The 24,358-nt window shown below is 46.3% G+C and overlaps 1 protein-coding gene across 2 annotated transcripts in view; it reads left to right on the top strand.

Moving 5' to 3' along the window:
- Positions 1-24,358, top strand: part of CUNH10orf90 (chromosome unknown C10orf90 homolog) — a 217,676-nt gene that overhangs the window by 152,364 nt on the left and 40,954 nt on the right. The gene's annotated exons all lie outside the window — the stretch shown is intronic.

Here is a 24,358-nt window from a genome sequence, read left to right as displayed (position 1 = left end):
CCCATCCATCGGGTAATCTATGCAAGTGCCCTGCCAAGGTGGATAGTGAGTTTCTTCTACGTAACTTATTCCAAAAAGCGCTTCTCAGGAGCATTGCTTTGTCTGCTCGGCTCTCAACCGGCGATTGATGGCTCGGTGTTGATGTCCTCCTTAGATATGCGCAGATACTTTTCTAGATTGTAAGAGACCTTCCCTCAGAGTTTTGTTTCCAATGGTAGCGCCACACCCTGCCATGTAACGAGCAGGAGGCGATAGCCCCCAAATGAAGTTAATTTAGGTCCATGATGTTCCAAAACAGGGTGAAGAGGGCAAAGTGCTGTCTGCTCCCCGAGGCTTTTGTCTCTCTGGTCTGAACATCTGAGGATTTGGAGGCGTCTAGAGGGCTGTACTTCTTGTCTTTCAATCAGATAATTGGTATTTATGGATTGGTCTTAGAATTCTCGTGTGTGTGTGTGTGTGTGTGTGTGTGTGTGGTGAGGGGGAGATTAGTAATTCTGGGGCATTTTCAAAAAGAAGCACACTGGGGATTCTACCTGAGAAACAGCAAAAACCGCAGTTTTCTGCTTCCTTGGTTGTGTTTTCTGGGGCAACTCGGCTAGAATTTGTTGCTATTTCTACCACTGCGAAGGCCAGGGAGAATTCCCAAGGACAGCCGCTCTGGGTACCTTTCACCTCTCTTAGGAGATCAGGGAAGAGGAGAGCAGGTCTTAGCCCCAGGCCAGGTTTCGTTCTCTGTTCAAACTTCCAATTTTCAGTTTTACTTTTTGCGAGGGACTCTGATTTATGAATTAGTGACTTTCCACTTGGGGGAAATATTTAAAGATAATAGTAGTAAAATTGGAAATGCAGCATACGCACCATAATTTTATAGTGTAATTTTTGTCCATTAAGGCTTTATTAATTAATAAAAATGGCTGTAAAACATTTTAAGCAATAATGCGCGTAGAAACGGTAAATGATGTAATTAATTTTAACAAGAGTGTATATATTGAATGCTCAGAGATTTTTAAGGCAATTTGACATGGCTTTCAGGTTGATTAGACCATTGAAATGCCTCTGAGTCTGACAGGCTTACTGCAAAAAGTAAATGTAAGGTCTCTCAGTGTTGCAAAACTGGGCCTCAATTTAGTGTTTTAAGAAATTGTTCAAGTCAACCACTTCCTTTTCCTTGTTGATACAGATTACTGGAAACGTACAATCCACATTGTTATATGCCTGCCACCCCCACGCCAGAGCATATCCTGGTGTTTAGGTTGTGTCTCTTGTGTCTCATGGTGTGAAATAATCATTCGGATTTATGGCACCTTCGCGAAAGGGTCTTTAAAAATCCCTAGAGAGGGGCGCCTGGGTGGCGCAGTCGGTGAAGCGTCCGACCTCAGCCAGGTCACGATCTCGCGGTCCGTGAGTTCGAGCCCCGCGTCGGGCTCTGGGCTGATGGCTCGGAGCCTGGAGCCTGTTTCCGATGCTGTGTCTCCCTCTCTCTCTGCCCCTCCCCCGTTCATGCTCTGTTTCTCTCTGTCCCCAAAAAAAAATAAAAAACGTTGAAAAAAAATTAAAAAAAAAAATCACTAGAGCAAGGTCTCAAACATTGATTTCAGAATAGAGGAGCATGAACAGAGGAAATCCACCCCCCACCCCAACTTATTTTTGGCTTTGGTGCAGAGAAGATATTTGATTTTGACGTTGTGGAATGGCTGCTCGTGTAACTGATGTTCTTAGGCCAACAGTATGAACGAATTCTACTTCCTGTGGGCCGACTTCCCTCAGAACAACTCCATATCCCAGAGAGTCCACATGCAGGATATGGGTGGCTTTGAATCACGTGGTCTCATTGGATCATTTGAGGAAAGATCTTCACGGAGGCCAGATCACCTTTTTTAGAGTTACTGATCTCGTATTTTCTAGCGCAGGGAATGTAGACAAGCCGCCCTGGCTCTCCGAGCCTGTTTCTGCGTCTGGGGAGCTAGAGAAGAGGGGCATTTGGTGTTCTGGAAGGTCCCCTCTAGCTTGCAAAAAAAACCCTCTGCTCTATTTTCCTGAGGTGAAATCTGTGAGTGAGAGTGTCCTTGTGACTCTGGATCCCTCAGTCATCAAGCTCAAAGCCACAGAACCTTGAGCTCGCCATTCTGGGCACACGCCTCAGATGTGTACACAGGCACACGCGTTCATTCACACACACGACCCGCCCCGTACTTTCATACTTTCGCACTCAGAACCTAGTTTGCGATGGAGCGTATGCCTTCCCAGGTGCCAAGAATGTGCTTCTTGTCCAGGCCGTTGAAGTTTTGCCTGAGATTTATAAGCACGACTCATGGGCCGTAACCATCACAGTCTGTCGTGTGCTAAGCTACCCAGCACTTCGAGGGGGAGCTCGCTGACCTTCGTCTTGACAGAGCTCTTCGAGCCTTATGGCAAGTGTTTTCTGACGGGGGCAACGCTCATTAGAACTCTGAGGAGCTGTTTGTATTTCCTGTCCCCAACTGGGATCTTGTCCGGGGCGTTCTCGACGGCCCCCCGTGGCTCCACTTGCCGTGAGCGGTCTTCATGTTTTCATAGTTACTGAATCTGATTCTTTTTATCTGAAGGATCCCCAAATCCCAGGTGGGCAGCGTCCTCTCGAGCCGCCTTAGTGACACTCAGCCTCAAGGGAGGCACGGCCTGGGAGATTCCGCAAACAGAAGCAAGGCGGCTTCGGTTCCAGTGGTTAGGTCATCAGACAGGAAGTGCTCCAAATTGTATTCTAGAATGAGCCTCCCGGACGCACCCAGAAAGACGGCCAAGATGAGAGAAACTGTGAGACTTGCAGACATTTGATACGGTACAGATAGGCCATGTCTCCTGGGGCATCACGTTCTAACAGACAGAGGGGGACCTGTTCTCTTTCTAGCGGCTGGGGGCTTAGGAATGGGTTCCTGCTTTGCCTCTCTCCTCAGTCCCTGTGGGTTTATTCCCTGTATCTCTGCTGTCGGCGCGTCTCCTGCCGGCGCCCGCTAGAGGGACGTGGCACAGCTCCCTGCCCCGCCGTAAGGAAGGCTTCACTGCCACCAGCAGGCCATCCTACCAACAACCACGGCCGGTACCACGCAGACCCTGGGTGCCAGGCCCTGGCCGACATCCGCCGTGGAATCTTTCAAACCATTCTGTAAAGACAGTATCACTTTCCCTGTTGCTATCCCTGTTAGGTAGGACCAATGAGTCTTGAAAATAAAATGATAGGCCCAAGTCCACGTGGCCATGAAATGTCAGAGCCGAGAACAGTCCTGGGTACTTGGCTCCCCCCCGCCCCCGCACCCTCCCAGCAGCAGCCCGAGGCAGAGGAGTCGGATGGGTGGGGAACCCTCTCAGTGGCAGTCACCATCTTCCGTTGTCACCGCGAAGGGGATGTTTGAAGACCACTCACGGACATACAGAGTAGTAGTATCTGGTGGCCAGAACCTAACAGGAGAGGGGGCTGCGCAGTTAATTTCTAATCAAATGTAATAAACCACGTCATTTGGTGCAGTGAAAATTTATTGGCTCAGAAGTCCTTCCCAGCCTGAAACCCCCTTCCTCGTGGTGTTCCGTGGGGTCTACAGTGCCAATCTGAGTAGTTGTCTCTTTGCTGGGTGTTGCCTGCCTAAAACAGGATTGACTTTGATCCATAACCTATTGCCGGTTCCATTTTGCGCGTGTGGCCTAGATCTGAAGCTTCCCCCTGTTCCCAAGACATCCGTCGAAGTTTGTTAGATGTTCTTGGAGAAGAGACTTACGAAGGTCCTTTTCTTCACGTGTCCCAGAGGTTGATGCTCTGTGGTGGAGTTTCCGTCTCAGCGTGCCCCAGTCCGTGCTCAGGCTGCTGGTGGCCTTGGTCTGAGACGTCGCCGGTGTTGCTCGGCACCGCTGGTGATCAAAGGTGTGACCGTCTGGAGGGGATTCACTGGAGAGGAGCGACCAGATCCCTGCCGGGTCACAGAGCGAGGGCTGTGCCTCCCACTGTTCTGTTGCTGTAATCTAACACGTGGGTAGCGAGTGGGGTTTAGGGCATGACGAAAGCCCTTCCGTCACTCAGGGAAAATGACAGGCTGTTTGCCGAGAGGCCAGACCTGCCAGGGACATCTGCAATGCGCTCAGCCTCTTCGGTCCCGTGAGCGCTGCGTCCTCGAGGGGCCAGAAGACCTTTGAGGAGCCCTTATTTTACATATGTGATTTTCCTTTAACGATCTAGAGCTGGGGTCTACAGACTTTTTTTGGCAAAGGGCCAGATGGTCTCCACAGCAGCTACTCAGCTCTGCTGTTGTAGATCAGAAGCAGCCACAGACAAGGCATACATACACGAGTGTGGCCGTGTCCTCATAAAACTTTATTTACCAAAACAGGCAGTGGACCAGATTTGGCCCTACTGGCTGTCATTTGCTGACGCCGAATCACTCATCCTCCCAAACGGACTTCACCCTGGTTGCCAGTCTTGCGCGTTGGATCCTTGGGAGACCCAACTCCGAGATGGAGATTGGTGGACGTTCATTAGGGAGTGGTCTTGGCATCCGTGGATGGGAAGGGAAAAAAGCAGGAATGGGCAGAGGGAGAAGTCACTCTGGGGTGCAGTTGTAATGAAGGCCTTAGGGAACTCTGAATTTGGGATGGCCCATGATAGCTATTCCGAGTCGAGGCGAGGGGGCTGTGCCTTTATTCCCCCTGGGGAGGGGATGTGACCGTGGGCAAGGCAACTCTGTACCCGCCAACTGCTACAGTCGTGGTGGACTCCCAGCGGCTGGGGTGGGTGGAGGGCATCACGGTGCATGTCGCTCAATCTCCCTTGCCCCTCTGTGACCTCATACTTCTCCAGAACAACTCGGGGATCTCGCACAGCTGGCCCGGGGGCAGTGAGGTGGGGGCGTAGGCTTGGGCGTGGCCCTCAGCCCCTGTCCAAAGAGGACCGGGGAGAACTCGTTTCCCCCCACCCTTGACGTCTACTCATTCAGCAGATGCAGGCTGGGCACTGCGGGTGTGGGAGCGGCGCCTTGAACCAGGCGGCGGTGGTGGGTGTGCTGAGAGCTGGTCAGGGGTGGGGCTGTTTGGGAGGAAGAGCCCACAGGGTGGCTGATGGTCAGGTGTCGCCATGGCCGGAAGTGCCTGCCCAGCCCTCTGTGGTCTCCAGGGGCTTCTTCCGCCATCTGGATGGGAAGTTTGTCTCCCAGTGGCTGGCCCACATTTCTACTGTGACTGCACTCTCTCGTGCTGAAGGAACGTGGTTGAGGACCATGTAAACGGTCTTCGGACCATGTCTTCTTACGTTTTGTGAAGCTATAAAAGAAGAATCGGGTGGAATGAGCTTCTGTGTGTGTGTGTGTGTGTGTGTGTGTGTGTGTTTAAGTTTATTCATTTATTATTCGTGAGAGAGAGAGAGAGAGCACAAGCAGGGAAGGGGCAGAGAGAGAAAGGGACAGAGTCTGAAGCAGGCTCCAGGCTCTGAGCTGTCGGCACGGGGCCCGACGTGGGGCGTGAACCCGTGAACCATAAGATCATGACGTGAGCCTGAGTCGGACGCTCAGCCCACTGAGCCACCCCGGAGCCCCTTGTGTTTTGTTTTATTGTTAACAGTAAACTAAGGCAGCTGGTGATCGAGTCAGCTGGCGAATGAGCAGCTAAACTGGGACCTGTGGTATCTAGCGGCAGATGGAGAGAAGGAATTAGCAAACTGCGGCCCGGGGAGGGGTGGGGGGCAAACTCAAACCTCCGCCTGTGTCTGCAAATCAGGTCTCCCTGGGACACAGCCCTGCTTTTTCACCCACACGCCGTTCCATGGCTCCTTCCTCACTGGACAGCAGAGTTGGACGGTGGGGACAGAGACCCGTGTCCCACCAAGCCTACAGTATTAGCTCTCTGGGCTTTCATGGGAAGAGTATGTCGCTCCCTGCTCAGGGACCAGCTCTCTGGGGGATGCTGGCGGGTCCTTTGCCCCCAAAGCCTCCCATTTCTCACCTGTGGAAGGAGGGAGGTGGACAGATCGCGTCCTGAACTCTTCTCTGCCAGCCTGTTAATTCGTGTATTGTTCTGGCTGTAGTTTTCTGTCGCGGAAGCTGGTTGGCGAAGTCCAGCTTTCAGGGTAATTCCCAGAATGTAGAAAGGGTGCTCAGAGTCACAGGGAGGAGCTCTCTCATCCTGGACCTCCAGCGCCCTCATGACTCTGGGTTCTCTGCCACCTTTTCTGACCAGGACCTTCCAGGCTTTCTTTAACTCTTCCAACCCCCGCCCCCCCCCTCACCCCCCAGAGATACAAGTGCCACTGAGGTTCAACCTTGGCATCAGGTACTTCTGTGCCACCTGCCCGTGTCAGTGAGTGGTTTGGGCATGCGTCCAGTGCTGGCATCCCCTGCTAGTGCCTGACCAGTGTCCCTCCCTCACCCCCGTGACATTTATTGTGTCAGCCATGGTATCAGGCCCTGGGTGAGGCCATCATTCCACACTGCTGAAACGGAACCTAGGTGTGGTGTCCCGACATGCAGGTTCCAGTCTGGTGGGAAGACAGGCATCCGATTGATACCCCTAAAATACGTGTGTAATTGTAGCTTGTGGTCAGTGCTCTAGGGGGGTGGTGAGGACCACAAGAGACTTTAACAGGGTTGGCTTTGTTCAGAAGAGGGGCGGGAGCAAGGACTTTCTGCTGGAGAGGTTTTTAAGTCGATTCTTGAAGCCTGAGTCGAGGGACCAGCGTGTGCCAAAGCTTTGAATGGTGAGTTGCTGAGAAGGCTGGTGCCCCTGCAACATACCAAGTGGTGCCACGTGAGGCTGGAGACGTGAGCTGGAGCCAGAGTCACGGTCAGGGTGAGGGGCTTAGAGACCAGAATAAGGATTTACGATTTTATCCTAAGTGCAGCGAGAAGCGATGATGTGACGTACGCTTTCGGAAGATTGTCTTGCTTCTCAGAGGCTGAGAGGTGGAAGCAGGTGAGACCGTCGCTGGGGAGTAGGTGAGAGCCATCGTGGAGGCTGGGGAGGTGGGAGAAGTCTGGCGGCGGAGCTCACAAGCCTTGAGTACTGGTGAGCTCAGGAGGAGGGAGCCAGAGAGGTGGCAAGGTGGACGTCCAGATTTCTGGCTTGAGCATCTAGAGATGATATTGTTGTTTTCTTTTTTTAATATAGACTATTGCTTTTATTTATTTACTTGTTTTGAGAGAGAGAGAGAGAGAGACAGACAGTGGGAGTGGGAGAGGGACAGAGAGGGGGGAGAGAGAGAATCCCAAGCAGGCTCCGCACTGTCGGCGCAGAGCCCGATGCGGGGCTCAAACTCACAGAATCGTGAGATCATGACCTGAGCCGAAACCAAGAGTCAGACGCTTAACCAGCTGAGCCACCCAGGTGCCCCTATAGAGACTATTTTTTAAAGCAGCTTTAGGCTCAGAGCAAATTCGAGAGGAAAGTATAGAGATTTCCCACATATCCTGCATCCCACCTATGCCCAGCCTCACCTGCTATCAACATCCCCACCTGAGTGGTACATTTGTCACAATCGACGAACCTACATTGATATAATCACTCAAAGGCTTTCTTCTAGGGTTTATTCCTGGGGCTGTATGTTCTATGGGTTGCAACGAATGTATAATGGCATGTATCCACCATTATAGTATCCTAGAGAATAGTCTCGCTGCCCTAAAAATCCTCTGTGCTCCACCCGTGCATCTTCCCTCCCCCTAACCCTTGGCAACCGTTGATTTGACCGTCTCCACGGTTTTGCCATTTCTGGAATGTTCTATAGTTGGAATCACATAGTATGTAGTCTTTTCAGATTGGCTTCTTTCATTTAGTAATACACATTTAAGATTCCTCTGTGTCTTTTCACGGCTTCATGGCACATTTCTTTAGAGCACTGAATCAGAGTCCCTTGTGTGGATGGGCCACAGTTTCCCTACCACCTACTGAAGGACATCTTGGAGGCTTCGAAGTTTTGGCAGTTGTGAACAGAGCTCCTATAAACATCTGGGCACAGGTTTCTGGGTAGACAGGAGTTTTCAGCTGTCCACCCAGCTGGATAAATACCAGAGGACTGTGATTGCTGGATCCCATGACAAAGTTTTTGTTTGTTTGTTTGCCTTTGCAAGAAGCCTTCCCAGAGTATGTTTCGTTTTGTACAAAGCTGCCGAAACGTCTTCCAAAGTAGCCGTGCTATGTCGCGGTCCCACCAGCCACGACTGAGAGTTTCTGTGGCTCCCCGGGCTGACCAGCATTTGGTGTTGTCAGTGTTCTGGATTTTGGCCATTCTGGTAGGTGTGTTTAGTCGTAGGTCGTTGTGGTTTTTAATTTGCACTTTCCTGATGACAAAGGATATGGAGCCCCTTTCGTAAGCTTATTTGCCGTCTGTGTATCTCCTTTGGTGAGGTGTCTGTTAAGATCTTGGCCCGTTAAAAAAAAATTTTTTTTTAATGTTTATTTTTGAGAGAGAGAAACAGAGCACGAGCAGGGAAGGGGCAGAGAGAGAGGGAGACACAGAATCCGAAGCAGTCTCCAGGCTCCGAGCTGTCAGCACAGAGCCTGATGCAGGGCCTGAACTCAAAGACCACGGCATCAGGACCTGAGCCGAACTCAGATACCCATCCGACTGAGCCATGCTGCCTCCGTGAATTTCTATATCCAGATTTATTTTTCTGACCATGAGACGAATACATTATAGGGAACTGAGAATAACAAAAAGCAGAATAAAAAGCTTAATAATCATGGCTAATACTTTGGTGTATTTGTTCCATTGTTTTTTATGCATACTTATTTTCTCTTTGAAATAGTTGAGATTCTGCTATAGATGTAATTTCCCTCTGGGTCTCTGCCACTTAGAACTATATCATAAAAATTTCCTGATATTAACAGTACTTTACAAAGGAAATTTTATTGACTGAAAGGGTGTGTCTTACGGCCATATCATAGTTTTATTTATTTCTTCATTCTTGGCCCTTCAAGTTGTTACTCCGTTTTCACTTTTTGGAATAATATTGTGAGCACTTGGTGTATAGGCTTTGCTATGTTATTGTCTTTTGGAAAAAATCCTTTAACTGGAACGTCTGGGTCAGAGATTATCAATCCTTGTGAGGTTCTTGAGGCACGGCACCAAATTAGACTCCGGGAGAGGCCGAGGTGAAAACTTCTTTCCTCAGCGTTGCAGAGGCCTTTGCTGTAGGTGCCTGGCCAGGATGAGGTGTCCATCTGCTGAGCTCTGCAAATTCCAAGATGAAAAAAAACCAGCCTCGTGGTCTGAGCTGGTATTTCTGTGATTGCTGGTAGGTGTTCATTGTTCTTGCTTCTCACCTTGACCTCGGCTGGAGCTGTCTCAGTGCCCCTCCCCCTGTTGCCTTCGGTAGGCCTCAGCAGCCAGACGTTTGGGGCCGGATCGTTCTCTGTTGTGGGGGCTGTCTGTGCATTGTACGGTGTTCAGCAGCGTCCCTGGGTTCTGCAAATAACCCATTTGTTTGTGACCAAAGAAGTATCTCCAGATGTTGCCTGGTGGGGGGAGGGGGGCGGCGCACGACAGAATCACCCTTGGTTGAGAACCGTTGGCCCAGACCATGCCCAAACCTCGCTACAGCCCACTGTGATTGTGGACCACCCTTCTCAGCAACGCTCCCTGCTCACGAGGCCATGCCACGGTCTCCGTGCATCTTCCGGCCTCATTCTCTCAAGTCTCAGCTCCCAGGACTTCTAGGTCGTTTTCACGTGATGCATTTGCTACATTGTGAGGACCGTTTTCTTCCTCTAGATTGTATGGTCCTTGAGGTCAGGATCCAAGCCTGAGTCTTGGCGTTGACCTCTCCACGACCGGCAGAGAGCCACAGAGTACAGAGCCCTGGCTCAGGACCTGTGTGCTAGGTCCTTTGTCGGATGACCCAACAAAGCCTTGCTGATGTCAGGGTCACTTAGGAGCCAGCTGTCTTGTCTTTCCACAAACCACCTGTCCCTGTGGTCCTGTCAGACACCTCTCTGGCCAGGAAAGGGTGGGGAGCCATGTGAGATTCGCTGTCCAGAGGTGGGTTGTGAAAGAGTGAAGTGAAAGCTATAGCATTCCCACTGGGTTTCAGAACTTAGGGGGAAAAAGTTTCCAGCTATTGTTTCCCTCCAAGAACTCAGTAAGTATTGTCATGGAACAACTTTATTATCCTTCAGATGGCCAAATTTAATGTTAAAAGAGAAAACATATGGACAATGTTGCAAAAACATTTTCAAGGGTTTTTGTTTTGTGTGTGTGTGTGTGTGTGTGTGTGTGTGTGTGTGTCTGTTCATTTAGTTCTTGGTTAAGTCTTGCCGAGATTGTATCATTTTCCCCATAATCTTGGAATACGATGTTCAGATCATCCCCCAGAGTCTACACGATCTCTAAAAGCTGTTCATGTCAGCAACCCCAGCTGTCTTTATGGAAAAAAGGGCTTTTTTTTTTTTTTTCTGAGTAACTCCCTCAGTGGTAGGAGTGGGTTGTGTCCCCATCCCCGTGTTGTTTAGGAAATGGTCCTTCTCAGGGGCCGTTTGCTCAGGTTGGCCAGGGATCAATTAAGAGACATGGATTAAGGGCTGTGGCGCGATGAGGGGATTGTGGTCCGATCTGTTAAAATTATAAGGCTGCAAAGCCACCGTCTACGCCTGCATGAGAAACGGTGATCGTCAGGGAGACCTAGCAGAAGACCGTGGGTTTGGGGGTGAGACCTATCTGGGTTTCAGTCCTGGCTCTGCTAGGTGCTGGCCTCGTGTCCCGAGGACACTGAGCATTGTGTGGGTGCAGGGGGATCTCAGTCCATTTTGTTACGATCTGTCGTCCTCGGCACCCCCCTGAGCTGTCTGTAGGAAACCCACGTAGACGTGATCTCGCAAAAAGAAATGGTCACAGCCGTGAGTTCTGTAAGGAAAAATGGTCCAGGTATAGATGACCCAGAGAAAAGGGGAAGAAGGAATATGAGAAATAGGGGGGCATGTTTAACTCCTTTGGCTGGATGAGGTTTGCTATTTTCCCCATTGTCTGAACACAGAAGCTCAGATCTTTCTAAAAACTGTGACTTTATTTTCAGTGTTACCGACTAAGTTTGGGAAAAGGAGAGATGAATGAAGATGGTGGGGCCAGCGTGGAAAGCCATCTTAAGCCACGTTGCGCCAGTCGTGCAGAAATTGTCCCCACATTGTGACACGGGCTCATTTACTTCCTAGGTCAGGTCACAGCCCCGTGAGGTCAGGTCACAGCTCTGGATGAAGCACACAGTTCACACGGGGTGGGGGCATTCCGGTGATCGTACGTGGCTTAGGGGCTGCCATTGGAGTGTGAAAATTGTGTTCTTAGCCAGGGGAGGGCATCACACACACCAGGGATACTTTTCCAAAATGCCCACCCTGGATTCTGTGCTGGAATCCGGTGTCTCCCTGGTTAAGAGCCCTTTGCTGGAGGATGTAGGGGAGGGAAAATAATTTTCCTTCCCCCCCCTAAGTGCTCTCTGGGGCCCCTATAGCAAAAAGGCAGACTAGCAAGAAAAAAGCAAATCAGTTTATTAACATGTGTCCATGGGAAAATGGTTGTCGGGAAGTCCGCAGGGAAATCTGACTCTGGACGGTGGCTTAGAATCCCACCTTGTACAGATCTTCACCAAGAACGATGACTCTGTGAAGAAATGACAGGACAAAAGAAAGCAATTTCAGGCTTCCAAGGTCGGCAAAGCAGGAAGGTAGATACATGAGGGGAAACCAGTCGCAGATAGAGATAAAGGCCGACGTCTGTTATGTCCGTTCCCCTGGTGCTGTCTCCAGGCTGATCGGTCTACACTTATCTCTGGTGATTAAGTTCTGTCCTTCCTGGTGGAGAGGGGAGGAGGGACATCTTTGTAAATATATGTCCTGCTTTTGGGCAAGTAGGGAGAAGGCAGAGAGCTTTGCTTCTCTCTGCTTTTTTCTCAGTGGCTTTCAGCTCAAAATAATTCTAATGCAAAGTAGCATCTTTGGGGGTGGCCTATGCTGCTACCTTTCAGGGACAGTTCTGTCTAGAGGACACCATGTCCCTTTGACTGTGCATCTTGACCCTCTGCTCTTTAGGGGGTACTGGCCAAACTCTTCAAGGTGGAGATTCACCTGTCTGAAGGGCAGGTGCCCAGAACAAGTATTCTCTTTTACAGAACAAGTACAATTAGAAGCTGCCCTCCCAAATACCTGCCCTTGCCCACTCCCATTCTTGGGATAGATGCCCTGTAGGAACGGTAAAACTCGGTAAAACTCCTGGGCGAGGAGTGTGTAAATTGGCCCATTCGGTGACGGTTGTCTGTAGAATCAGAAGTTACAAAAATCCAGGTTTTCTGAATTGAAACGTTTGGATGCAAGGGCTGCATCATTTTGATTCTTCTGTACAGCTGCCTTTGGCCTCATTATGCATTTCGTGTGTTGGGTCATGAGCCCCCGTTAAGGGGGGTGGATCATTCATATCAGACAATGCCATTTATGTGGGCCCCACAAAGAATAACACCCCCATTTTCCCTGTTCCCAGGGTTGTGTGTCTTTTGAGCAACTCTTACCTCTCTGGGCCTTTGGTCCACGTAGGACCTGATGTTTCTCCTCCCAGAGTACCAGAAAATCCTGATAACTTCGAGGCCCATCGCTCCTAAGTACACAGAACCTTATGGAAGCATTTGGTGTTCTGGCTTCTGGTCCTATCTTTCCCACGGACAGATATCTAAATTGGCTGAAATGAGGGAAACCATTTTTACTTAAAATAATAGTTTTACTTAAAATCTGCTCCCTCCTTGGGCGGGATACTAGACGGAAGACCCAGGCTTTGTCGCAAGATGGGTGTATACGCAGCAAGTGAAAGACTGTGGCATTTTACGAAGACGGAGGCTTATCCATTTTTGCGTCAACATGGACTGCGTGGAGGTGATTTTGATTGGATGGTCTTGTAGATGGTGAAGACTGTCGCTGGATTCCAGAGGCATCCTGTCCCGAATCCCCGTCGACACACATGTGCACGGAAGACCACAGTGTGTCAGACCCCAGCCAGCAGAGTTGGGGAGGGGTGGTCCTTAGAATGCCTGGACGGTCCCAGGTTTGTACGTTTGGGAGGTGTGGCTTACCCAGACGTCAGGGAGAATGTGTGTTGATATAATCACTGTGAAGACGCCCCTTGGCATTGTCTGAGCCCCAAGCCCTCCTTGGCTGTGGGCACTACTGGGAGCCCTGTGATTCCTCCCCAGGTCTGACTACGTCTCCCACGTAAATGCTTAGAAAAGGCTGTAAATGTAACGTTTCTCCTTCAATTCTTCTGCTTGTGTAATGTTTTCTTTCCCTCCTGTTAAAAAAAAAATGCACATTGTGAAAGTTAAAATGTAGACAAGCAGAAAGAGGAAAAATAAAGAGCAACCATAACCCTACTACCCACAGGTGGCCCTTTTAGCAGAAAGGGGAACCCTGTAAATCATCATTCTAGGAGACTTCTCGTTCTCAGCATTAGACTGTGAAGTTCCTTGTCATGTGCTACAGTATCCCTGTTAATCACGTGATGGCTGCCCAGGCTTTCATTGCCTGGATTTACCTGTTTGTTTGTTTGTTTGTTTGTTTGTTTTTTCTTAAACCTTTTTGGTAAATAGATTATTAACATTTTTACATTTTTGTAACGATGTGTCGGTAAGAGTCCCAGTACAGAAATCGTTGTGGGCATTTCGTATGATTTCCTTAACCCAGTTTCCTAAGAATTTCTGGGTCAAAGGATAGGCACAATTTTAAAGCTTTTAAGTATAGATTTCCAAGAGCTCCAATGCAACAGTTATCCCAAGTTATAGTATCAATACATTAACACCAGCTTCCCGAACACACACAGGCATTCCGTATTGGCGTTACAAAAATTTCCCTGCCATTTTGATAAATGGAAAATGATATTTACAACATATTAATGCATATTAAAAAGTTTTTTAGTGCTTATTCATTTCTTGAGAGAGAGAAAGAGAGAGAGAGCGAGCGAGCTCAGGGGAGGGGCAGAGAGAGAGGAAGACACAGAATTGGAAGCAGGCTCCAGGCTCTGAGCTGTCAGCACAGAGCCCGATGCGGGGCTCGAACGCATCAACTGTGAGATCATGACCTGAGCCAAAGTTGGACACTTGGCCGGCTGGGCCACCCAGGTGCCCCCTATTAATGCGTATTTTTTGGTGGTGAAATTTTGCCCTGCGATATACCTCTATTCTTTTGTGAATTACCTATATATTTTCTTTGGCCACTTTGGTCTTTTCTCTTTTGAATTTTTACTTATGTTAAAACATCCTCTTGTATTTTTAATGCTATTTATCATAACTTTTTAAACTCTGAATCTTGAAATGGTTTAAATTAACAGAAGAGTTTCAAAGGTAGTACAGAGAGTTCCTGTATATCCCATATACATAGCTTCTCCCTATGTTACCACCTCACGTGATCACAGCACCTTTCTCTAAGACAGAGTTTCTCAACCTGGGCACTGTTGGCACCGGGGCTGGGAGATTCCTGGTTGTGGGGCGTCCTGTACGTTACAGGATTTGCGCAGCTTCCCTGGCCTCCCCCTGTCTCCCTAGCTGTACCACCAAAAATGTCTCCGGATGTTGCCACGTGTTCCTGGGGGAGCAAAGTCACCCCCAGTGGAGAATCACTGACCTGAACTGTGAAATCGATATTGGTCCAGGGCTGGTAACTGAACTTCAGACTTTATTCTGATTTCACCAGTTTTTCCACTCATGCCCTTTTTCTGTTCCAGGATTCCATCCACGATACCACATTGCCTGTGACCATCATGTCTGTTTATGGTAATTTTTGACATTCACTCGTTTTTATCATCTTCCTAAGCCCTTTCCCTTTGTGTCACCGACAGGCTTCGAAAGCCTCCTTTACCTTACACTCTTCTCCTGCTCCGTTCTTTAAGTCTGTAATCCCTGTGGATGCGTTTCCTCGGATGGTTGTAAGCTTGGGATCTATTTTCCCTAAATCGGTTGCCAATTGTCTATGGACTATTGATGACATAATCCATTCCTCTACTGGCTGGAAATGCCAATCCTATAATCGAATTTGTGTTTATACGAGGATTTCCCTGACTCCTGCAGTTTCCTTGTAGAAATTTCCATGCTGTTTGGATAGTATGTGATTCACAGAAGCTGCCCTCTTACCACCTAGGGATTTGAAAGATGGGGGATCTTTCAGATAGTCCGAAGTATAAAGTCCCGTTGGCATGTGAGGTATCTCATTATTGCAGGGGTCAGGTGTGGAGAGGCTCTGGCTGCCATCATACTTTTTCCAGTTTTCATTTTATATTTTAAGAAAGCCCTCTCAGTCTGATCCCACACTCTGTTGTTTGCTTTTAATCAGCTATATGGAGGTTTGACTTCCTTACCTTAAAGTGCACACGTTTAACGTATGTGCCCGTGTAACCCACACCACAGCGGGATATAGAATATTTCACCTCAGAAAAATATTTGGCTTCTTTCCAGTCTTCCCCTTGCCCCTGGGACCAGAAAACCTCCCATCTTCCTTCTGTCCCTGTTCTAGACTCTATATAATTGAAGCAGATTAGGCTTTCTCTGTGGAAGGTTTCTCCCACTTAGACTAATGCTTTTAAAATTCTTCCACATCACGACATCGATCTTGAATTTCTCTCCATGATGTTTTGTACGTTTCACAGAAAGATCTTTCCTGTATTTTGTTAAATGCATCCCTCCTTATTTCACAGGCTGAATTCTACTTTATATGGATGATCGTGACTTTTAAACATTTCATTTCCTTTTTTTTTTTTTTTTGCTTACACATAGGCATATAATTGATCTCTGTATAGTGACCTCGAATCCTGCAATGTTGTTAGAAGCACTTAATAATTAGAAGTGCTTTTCGTAGATTCCCTAGGATCTTCTGTGTACACAATAGTATTATGTAGGATTAAAATTTTACTTTTGTCCCCATCCTGATGCCTTTCCCTTTTTTTTTTTTTGCCTTATTGCATGAGATAAGACTTAACATTAAAATGTGGCATAGCAGTAATGAGGGTGAGTATCCTTGACTTATATCATTCCCTTGTTAGCTGTAGGGTTTTAAAAATGTAGATGGATAGGAAGGTAGGTAGGTAGGTAGTTTCTGTCTACCAGGTTGAGAAAGATTCATGCTATTCATATTTTTCCCTTTTTTTTTATTCTGCTAAAACATATATAACATAAAATTTATTGCCTTTACCATGTTTGTGTGTTCAATTCTGTGGCATTAAGAACATTCACATTGTTTTGCACCCATCACTACTGTGTATCCACAAAGATTTCCTCATCTTGCAAAACTGAAACTCTGCCCGGTAAAACACTAATTCTCCATTCCCTCTCCCCCAGTCTCTGGAAACTAGCATCCTACTTTCTGTAGGAATTCGACCGCTCTGGGCACCTCGTGTAAGTGGAATCGTACGGTATTTGTTCTTTTGTGGCTGGCTTCTATCCCGTAGTATAATGTCTTCAAGGTTCACCTATATTGCAGCCTGAGTCAGAACTTCCTTCCTTGTTCATGCCGAATAATAGCCCATTGTATGGATGGACCAGTTTGTGTACCGATTCATCTTGTCGATGGACACCACCTTTTGACTATTGTTAATTATGCTGCTGTGAACATGGGTGTACAAACCATCCTCCGAGTCTCTTGCCTCTAATTCTTTGGGGTGTCTACCGAGAACCAGAATTGCTGGTTTCTAAGAAACCACCGTACCATTTTCCACAGCAGCCGTACTGTTTGGCATTTCTACTAGCAAAGCACAAGGCCTCTACTTTGTCTGTATCCTTGTCCATATTTGTCATTTCCTGATTTTTTTGGTAATAGCCATCCTGGTGGGTATGCAGCGGTATCTCATTCTGGTTTTGATGTGCGTCTTCTTAATGTTTCCCTAGTGATGTAGAGCATCCTTTCATACACCTATTGGCCATCTGTATGTCTTCTCTGGAGAAATGTCTCTTCCTTTGCCCATTTTTTATGGGTTGTTTCATCATTGCCATTCCTAAGTTGATACAATTTTTTATTATTGTTCAATACTGACATACTTTGTATGTACCTATTGGGATCATAATAGGGTTTTTCTCCTTTATTTTGTAATATGGGGAATTACATTAATTTTCATGATCAATTAACTATTTCCAGGTTAAACTCTACTTAGTCATGATGCATTATGCGTTTATTTTACTTTTTTTGATGTTGATTTATTTTTTAGAGAGAGAGCTAGAGTGTGAGCGGGGGAGGGACAGAGAAAGGGGGAGACACAGAATCCGAAGCAGGCTCCAGCCTCCGAGCTGGCCGCACAGAGCCTGCTGCGGGGCTCGAACTCACGAACCGCGAGATCATGACCTGAGCCGAAGTCAGATGCTCAACCAACTGAGCCACCCAGATACCCCTATACTTTTAAACATAAATATATATTTACGATGTTTATCATAAATATATATCATAAATATATTGCTAGATTCTATCTGCTAATGTTTTTAGGATTTTTTTTTCATTTATGTTCTTAAGGAACAGTGATATGTCCTTTTCTTTTTTGAAATGGTTTGGTTGTGGGGGGTGCCTCAGTGGCTCAGTTGGTTAAATGTCCAAGTCCGCTGTCAGCACAGAGCCCGCTTGGGATTCTCTCTTTCTCCCTCTCTGCCCCTCCCCCCCCCAATAAATAAATCAACTTTTTTTTTTAATGTTTATTTATTATTGAGAGACAGAGAGACAGAGAGAGCATGAGCATGAGCATGAGCATGGGAAGGGCGGAGACAGGAGAAGACACAGAATCCGAAGCAGACTCCAGGCTCTGTCAGCACAGAGCCTGACACGGGGCTCGAACTCACAAACTGTGAGATCGTGACCTGAGCTGAAGTTGGACACTTAACTGACTGAGCCACCCAGGCACCCCAATAAATAAACTTTAAAAAAAAAGAAATGTTTTGCTTTTGGTATCAGGAAAATACTAGCTTTGTACAAAGAACTGGAAACTATTCTCTTTATTTCTGGAAGAGACTTGGAGGGCTGATACTATTTCTTCGTTTAAATGTTTGGTAGAAATCACCAGTGAAGTCATCTTGGCCTGAAGTTTTCCTTGTGGGACAGCTTTAATTACAAATTCAATTTCTTTAATCATTATATGACTAGTCAGTGTTTCTACTACTTCTGGAGTCTATTTGGTAATTTGTATCCTTGAAGAAGTTTGCAATTTCATCAAAGTTGTTGAAATCATCGCCATAAAGTTCATAATATTTTGTTACTGCCTTAGGATCTGTAATGATGTTTCCTTACTTATTTCTGATATTCGTAATTTGTGTCTTGCTTTTCCTTATCGATCTAGCTCTAGAGGTTTATCCGTTTTATTGCCATTTTTCCGAGGATCTAGGTTTTGTTCCATTGATATTTTTTTATTGTTTGTGAATTTTCTGTTACACTGATTTCTGCTTTTAGCTTTATTATTTCCATGTGTCTTTTTACTCTGTCCCGAATTTGCTCCTTCTCCTTTTTCATTTTTTTAGCCTAAGGGGGAGGCTTAGATCAAATTCTCATATCAAATATTTTCATATAATTATTTCAAGATATGAATTGCCTTCTAATCCTGATACACATTTTTTACTGTACTTCAGTTCAAAATATTTTCTGCATACCAATATCACTTTGTTTCATGTATCTTCATGATATTCAATATCTGATAGGGCAAGAGTACAATCCCTACTCCTTTTTTTTTTTTTTTTGGCAAAATGTTATTAGCTATTCTTACTTATTTTAACTAGAAAATTTGGACCATTTACACTTATTTTTTAAATATTTATTTTGAGAGAGAGAGCAAGTGCACATGTGAGCAGGGGAGGGGCAGAGAGAGAGAGAGAGGGAGAGAGAGAGAGAGAGAGAGAGAGAGAGAGAGAGAGAGAGAATATCCCAAGCAGGCTCCGCACTGTCAGCACAGAGCCTGAGGCGGGGCTTAAACCCAAGAACCGTGAGATCATGACCTGAGCCAAAACAAGAGTTCGATGCTTAACCAACTGAGCCACCCAGGCGCTCCATTTACACTTATGTTGATTACTGGTGTCTGTGCATTTATTTCTGTCATGTTGTTTAGGCTTTCTCTTTGTCCTGCCCTTTCTTCTTATCTCTTTCATAGCCTTGCAATGAATTAATTTCTTCCTATCCTATTTTTTTCTCTGCTGTTTGGAAGTTGTACTTTTTATTTTTATTCTTTCTTTGACCTGCTGGAAATTGTAACGTGAACTTAATAGAGCTGAAAGTTAATGTTTTTAATCCTCTCTGAAACAATTTAGAATCTTACCTCCCATCACCCTCTCAGATGGGTTATTATGTCTTAGTTCTATTATATGTTATAGTTCTGTCTTCTTTTGTGACTCCTGCAATCGAATGTTACTTTTAAACAGTCAGTGTTTAATTTATCTCCTGTTTACCGCTTCCTGGGCTCCCCTTTCCTTTATGTATGTCAGGTCTTTGCTGCTGATACCAATTTCCGTCTTCCTAAAATATGTGTTTAGATGTCCTTTTTGGGGGCACATCAAACTGGAGGGACTTGTGGCGGTAAACTGCAAATCTGTTTGTGGGCAGGGAAGGTGGGAATTCTAAAAACATCTTTATTTTGTTATATTCTTGAAAGAAGACTTTGCAAGGTACAGGCTTCTATGTTTATGATTACTTTCTCTCTGCCCTTTGAATATGTTATCCCAGTGCTTTGGGCTTCCAGTTGGAGAAGGCAGCTGGAAGTCGGATAGCTGACCTCTGTGTCCTTTTTTTGAGCTGTTTTTTAAGATCTTCTGTTTGTCTTTGGGATTATGCTTTATCATGATGTTATTAGATGTGGATTTCCGTTTTGTTATTTTCATGATCTGTTGTGCTTCATGAATCTGATGATTCTTTTTATTTGTTCTATTTATTCGTTCAGCCATTTCTTTATTTCTTGTCTTTCATTTCCCCTATTAACATCTTTCTGTTCTGATCAAATGGATTTTATATTGTCTCATCCCATCCTCTTTCCGCCCAGCCTGCTTTTCACCACTGCCGTTTATCTGACTCTGTGATGCAGTCATTAAACTTTTTTTAGGCTTGTATTCCACTTTACTTCTTCTGTTTTTAGCGCTATCTAAATTCGTCTGAGGCTTAAATTTCAATTAATGCGTTTTTCATTGTGGGGAGTGCTTCTTAGTGTTTTTTTGTTTTTTGTTTGTTTTTAATCGCTCTGGTCAGTTTTATAGTCTCTTATGTATTCCCTGCTGATAATTTTCACTAATTCTTTTATTCCCTCAGACATTTCAGTTTCTTTTTTATATTCTGTGTCTGATATTTCTAATATCTGAGGTATATGTGAGTCAGATTCTAGCCTGGCTTATCCGCTGACTTCCGCTAATGGTGGTGGTTTCTTGCATGTGTTGTGATTTTTGGTTCATACACGGGTACTATGGTAACCATAGTTACCACATATGGTTCCTATGGGGTTACTCTGATTCTGAGCACATGTGCATTGGGGACATTCCAAGTCCGGAGTTGGACAGAAGTGCCTCCAGAGATATTCCTGCTTCTATCACATGGGCTCACATTATGCTAAGATTCTAACTTGGGGCTCTTTGCACCAAGCAGGCTGGGTGGATTTCAGCCCGAGAGGGGATCACGCAGGGGTTTCCAGCCTGACTTCCCACATTCTCAGCTGCCAGGGTCTGTCTGCTACCTCTGTTTGTCCTGAAATCCAAAGCTCTAGATGATCAGAGACCAGCAGTTGGCCTTATGGAAGGTGGATTGGTCTCCAGTTTTGTTTTGTTTTTTGTTTGTTTTTTGTCTCCGAAGGGTTTTCTTACTCACCTGCAAGCTGACCCATATATATAGAGTATGTGTTTATGTTTATTTCCAAGGTGTATGTTGCTTTAGAGAGAGAGTGTGTGTGCATGCAAGTGTGGGGGAGGGGCAGGAGGAAAGGGGGAGAGAGGGAGAGGGAGAGAGAGAGAAAGAGAGAGAGAGAAAAAATCTTAAGCAGGCTCCATGATCAGTGTGGAGCCCAACACAGGGCTTGATCCCATGACCCTGGCTGGGATCATGACCTGAATTGAGCCAAAATCAACTGAGTGAGCCACTCAGACACCCCTATTTCTGAGGTTTTTAGTCGCTTTTTAGCATAAGGGTGTTTTGGGTATCTAGTTCGCCATGTCGTGGAAATAAAGGACCGTCTTCGTTTTTTTTTTCAGAATTTTCTTAAGTTGGGCATCCATTAAAAAATCATGTTGGGATTTTGGGGTATTTTTAAAAATTAAATTTATAGACTAATTTAACGGTCATCATTACAATACTAACTTTTAACGCATGTATATCGTGGGCCTCTTCATTTACACAAGTAGACTTCCGTCGTGTTTGAGTTTTTTTATGACCTTATTAGGCTTTTTCTAATGTTACAGTTTTTCTCAAGCTATGAATCACAGTGACTTGTTTTCCATGTTATTAAAAATTCTCTGGGAACATATTAGTCTAATATTCAGGTCATATAGTGACATAAATTTTTTAACCGTATTTGTAATGTTGGGCATTTCACAGATTCTTAATTTTTCACCTCTAAATAATACTTAATACCTACTGTTCATCTGTGTGTGTGCCTCTTTGGCCACACTTCTGCTTGTGTTCTTTAACTATATTCCTGGGAGGATTGTTGGAAAAAATAGTTGAACATTTTTAAGACTTTTGAGTCCGTATTACCAATTACTTCACAAAAATGTTGCATTGTGCTGCTGTTAGCATTGTGGGAGAACCAGGCTCCTTATATTCTCTCTAGAGTTGAGTGCATGTATTTTTATGCTTTGCTAATTTTTGTAAATGTTTTTATTTATTTTTGAAGGAGAGAGACACAGAGCATGAGCCAGGGAGGAGCAGAGAGAGAGGTAGACATAGAATTTGAAGCAGGCTCCAGGCTCCAAGCCGTCAGCACAGAGCCCGACGCGGGGCTCGAACTCACGAGCCGTGAGATCATGACTTGAGCTGAAGTCGGATGCTCAACCGACTGAGCCACCCAGGCGCCCCTATGCTTTGCTAATTTGATAGGTGAAAGATAGTATCTTAATCATGTTTAATTTCAAATTGTTTAATTTCAAGTTAGGTAGAATTATTTATTGGCCATGTATATTTCCTGCTTTGGAAACTGACTTGTATTCTGTCTCCGCGTCAGCTCCTTGAGCATTAGAGTTTCCTAGGAGTCTTTCATTTCTTTTTTTTTTTCTTTTGTTGAGAGAGAGAGAGAGAGAGAGAGAGAGGAGTGCAAGCAGAGGAGGGGCAGAGAGAAGGAGGGGGAGCGAGAAAGAGAGGGAGAGAGAGAGAGAGCAAGCAGAGGAGGGGCAGAGAGAAAGAGGGAGAGAGAGAGAGATAGAGAGAGAGGAGTGCAAGGAGAGGAGGGGCAGAGAGAAAGAAGGAGAGAGAGAGAGAGAGAGAGAGAGAGAGCAAGCAGAGGAGGGGCAGAGAGAAAGAGGGGGAGAGAGAATCCCAAGCAGGCTCCAGGCTCAGCACAGAGCCCCACCCGGGGCTCCATCCCAGGACCGTGGGACCAAGAGTCAGACGCTCAACTGACTGAGCCACCCGGGCTTCCCCTTAGGAGCCTTTAATGTACAAAGTCTTTTACGTCACGCAGACCATGATGGCTAGCCTGTACCCTTTGGGCCAGCGTATTGTGACCCCTCAGTCATTTTGAACTTCTAACGGTCCCGTTATTGTACTCTGACTTCTTTGTCTTTAGAGAATTGAAATGGCTGTAACGGTACAAATAATGATGGGTTTTCAGACAACCGGCACGTGCACGAAGAGACCGGAAATAGCACATTTTAAAGTTTTGCTGAGAACGGAGTACAGGTGAATGACTGTGCTTGGTGCTGTCGGTGACACGGCGGGGAGAGAGAGAACTTTCTCTGCTTCAAGATACTCACGGGCTAGTGGGAAAGAGAGACGTACAAAAAATGCAAGACGAGTCAAAGTCTGTGCTGAGCCTGCAGAGTAAGGGGGATTGGCTTCCGGCGAGAGGACTAGCAGAGTTTCGGGGGGAACCTGGCATTGGTGGGGTGGGGAAGGACCTCCCAGAGGCTGGAAAGCGGCACACAGCAGACACAGAAATTCAGGCCTTGCATAATGACAAATAGAACATGTACTCGGATCCCTGGGGGCCTGATGGGTTGCAAGCAGGCTATGGGAATGGAAAAGAAGTCCAGGCCCCAGCACGGAGGGCAGTCAACGGCAGAAATCGCAGGCCTCACTCCCGGGGCACCGCCAGGCTCTCCAAGGCCACAAGGAGTGACATGGCAAATACCTGCATCCAGTTGGCATGGAAGCCGTGGTTATGGGGCTGATGTAAAGCCTTATTCTGAAGATAGCCTGTTTCCTGAGGATTTTCTTATAAAGATACGTCCGATGATCTCAACTCACAAACTGAAAGCACGCGTGTATTTTCAGACAACTTTGACCAAAATATCACTTAAGATCATCGCAGACTCAGCTCGGTGCTTGCAAATGAGCCTTCTGCTTTCCTCCTGAGCCTTGATCAAGTCAACACACAGACACAGAGACCCGGATTAGTAGAGAAAGGATTGGAAGGGGGTTTTTAACATGATGTAATTGGATGTGAATTGTTAATTACATCACGAAACTCAAAGCACAAAAAGCCGAGTCGCTGCAGCTGAGTTGAATTAGTTCTTCAACCCGAAGAAATTAGACTACAAGTCAAAAGACTAGCAAAGACCAGAATGCTAAGCGTACCACAGCCTATTTCGCTTGGGCCCCACCTGCGAGGCATGAAATGCTCTTACTTTAATATGGGGCAACTCCCAGCTGTCCCCACCTTGTTGGAAACCCGCCCGCCATGTGCCTATCAGCATGGTGGTGAACAGTCCTGCCTTTTTAAAAAAGAGTTACTTAGTAATGGCTTCACTGGGATATAATCCACATACCGTAACTGTCTTGTCCTGTGTCATTTCAGCTAGCACAATCTTCCAGACGGTAACTTTAAAATGCAGTGAGTTTCTGACGGTTGCGTGTTGCTACAGGTTATTCGGCAAGAGTGCCTAATGTAACAGGTGCAGGAAGCTTAAAATTAAGGGGTCGCCCAAACCAAAGTTGATCCTTAACTCCTGTTCCAGAAGAGAAACTTCCCCTTAAAATTGGAACTCCTTTTCCTGCAAGGAGATGCCCTCCCCCCTGCTAGTCTCAGACAAAGTCTCACCATCTTGTTCTCCCTGGGGACACACCAGGCTTTGCTGTCTGGTCTACGTGGCCTGTCAAGCCCATCTGCTGCTTCCTTCCTGAAAATGACCCTCACGTGGCTAAACTGGCGGTCATGTCAGAAATGGAAAATGTGTCATTTCACATCCTGGGGAAAGCCGTAGCGACAACTCCTCGCTATTTAGGAAGTATATGATTGCAGTCA

This window comes from Lynx rufus, unplaced genomic scaffold (assembly GCF_022079265.1).
Source record: "Lynx rufus isolate CCGP_SWC_20201006 ecotype Redwood Valley unplaced genomic scaffold, mLynRuf1.p SCAF_11, whole genome shotgun sequence".
In the NCBI taxonomy this organism is placed as follows: domain Eukaryota; kingdom Metazoa; phylum Chordata; class Mammalia; order Carnivora; family Felidae; genus Lynx; species Lynx rufus.
Note: the sequence above shows the minus strand (reverse complement) of the source record. Positions and strands in the feature narration are given on the sequence as shown.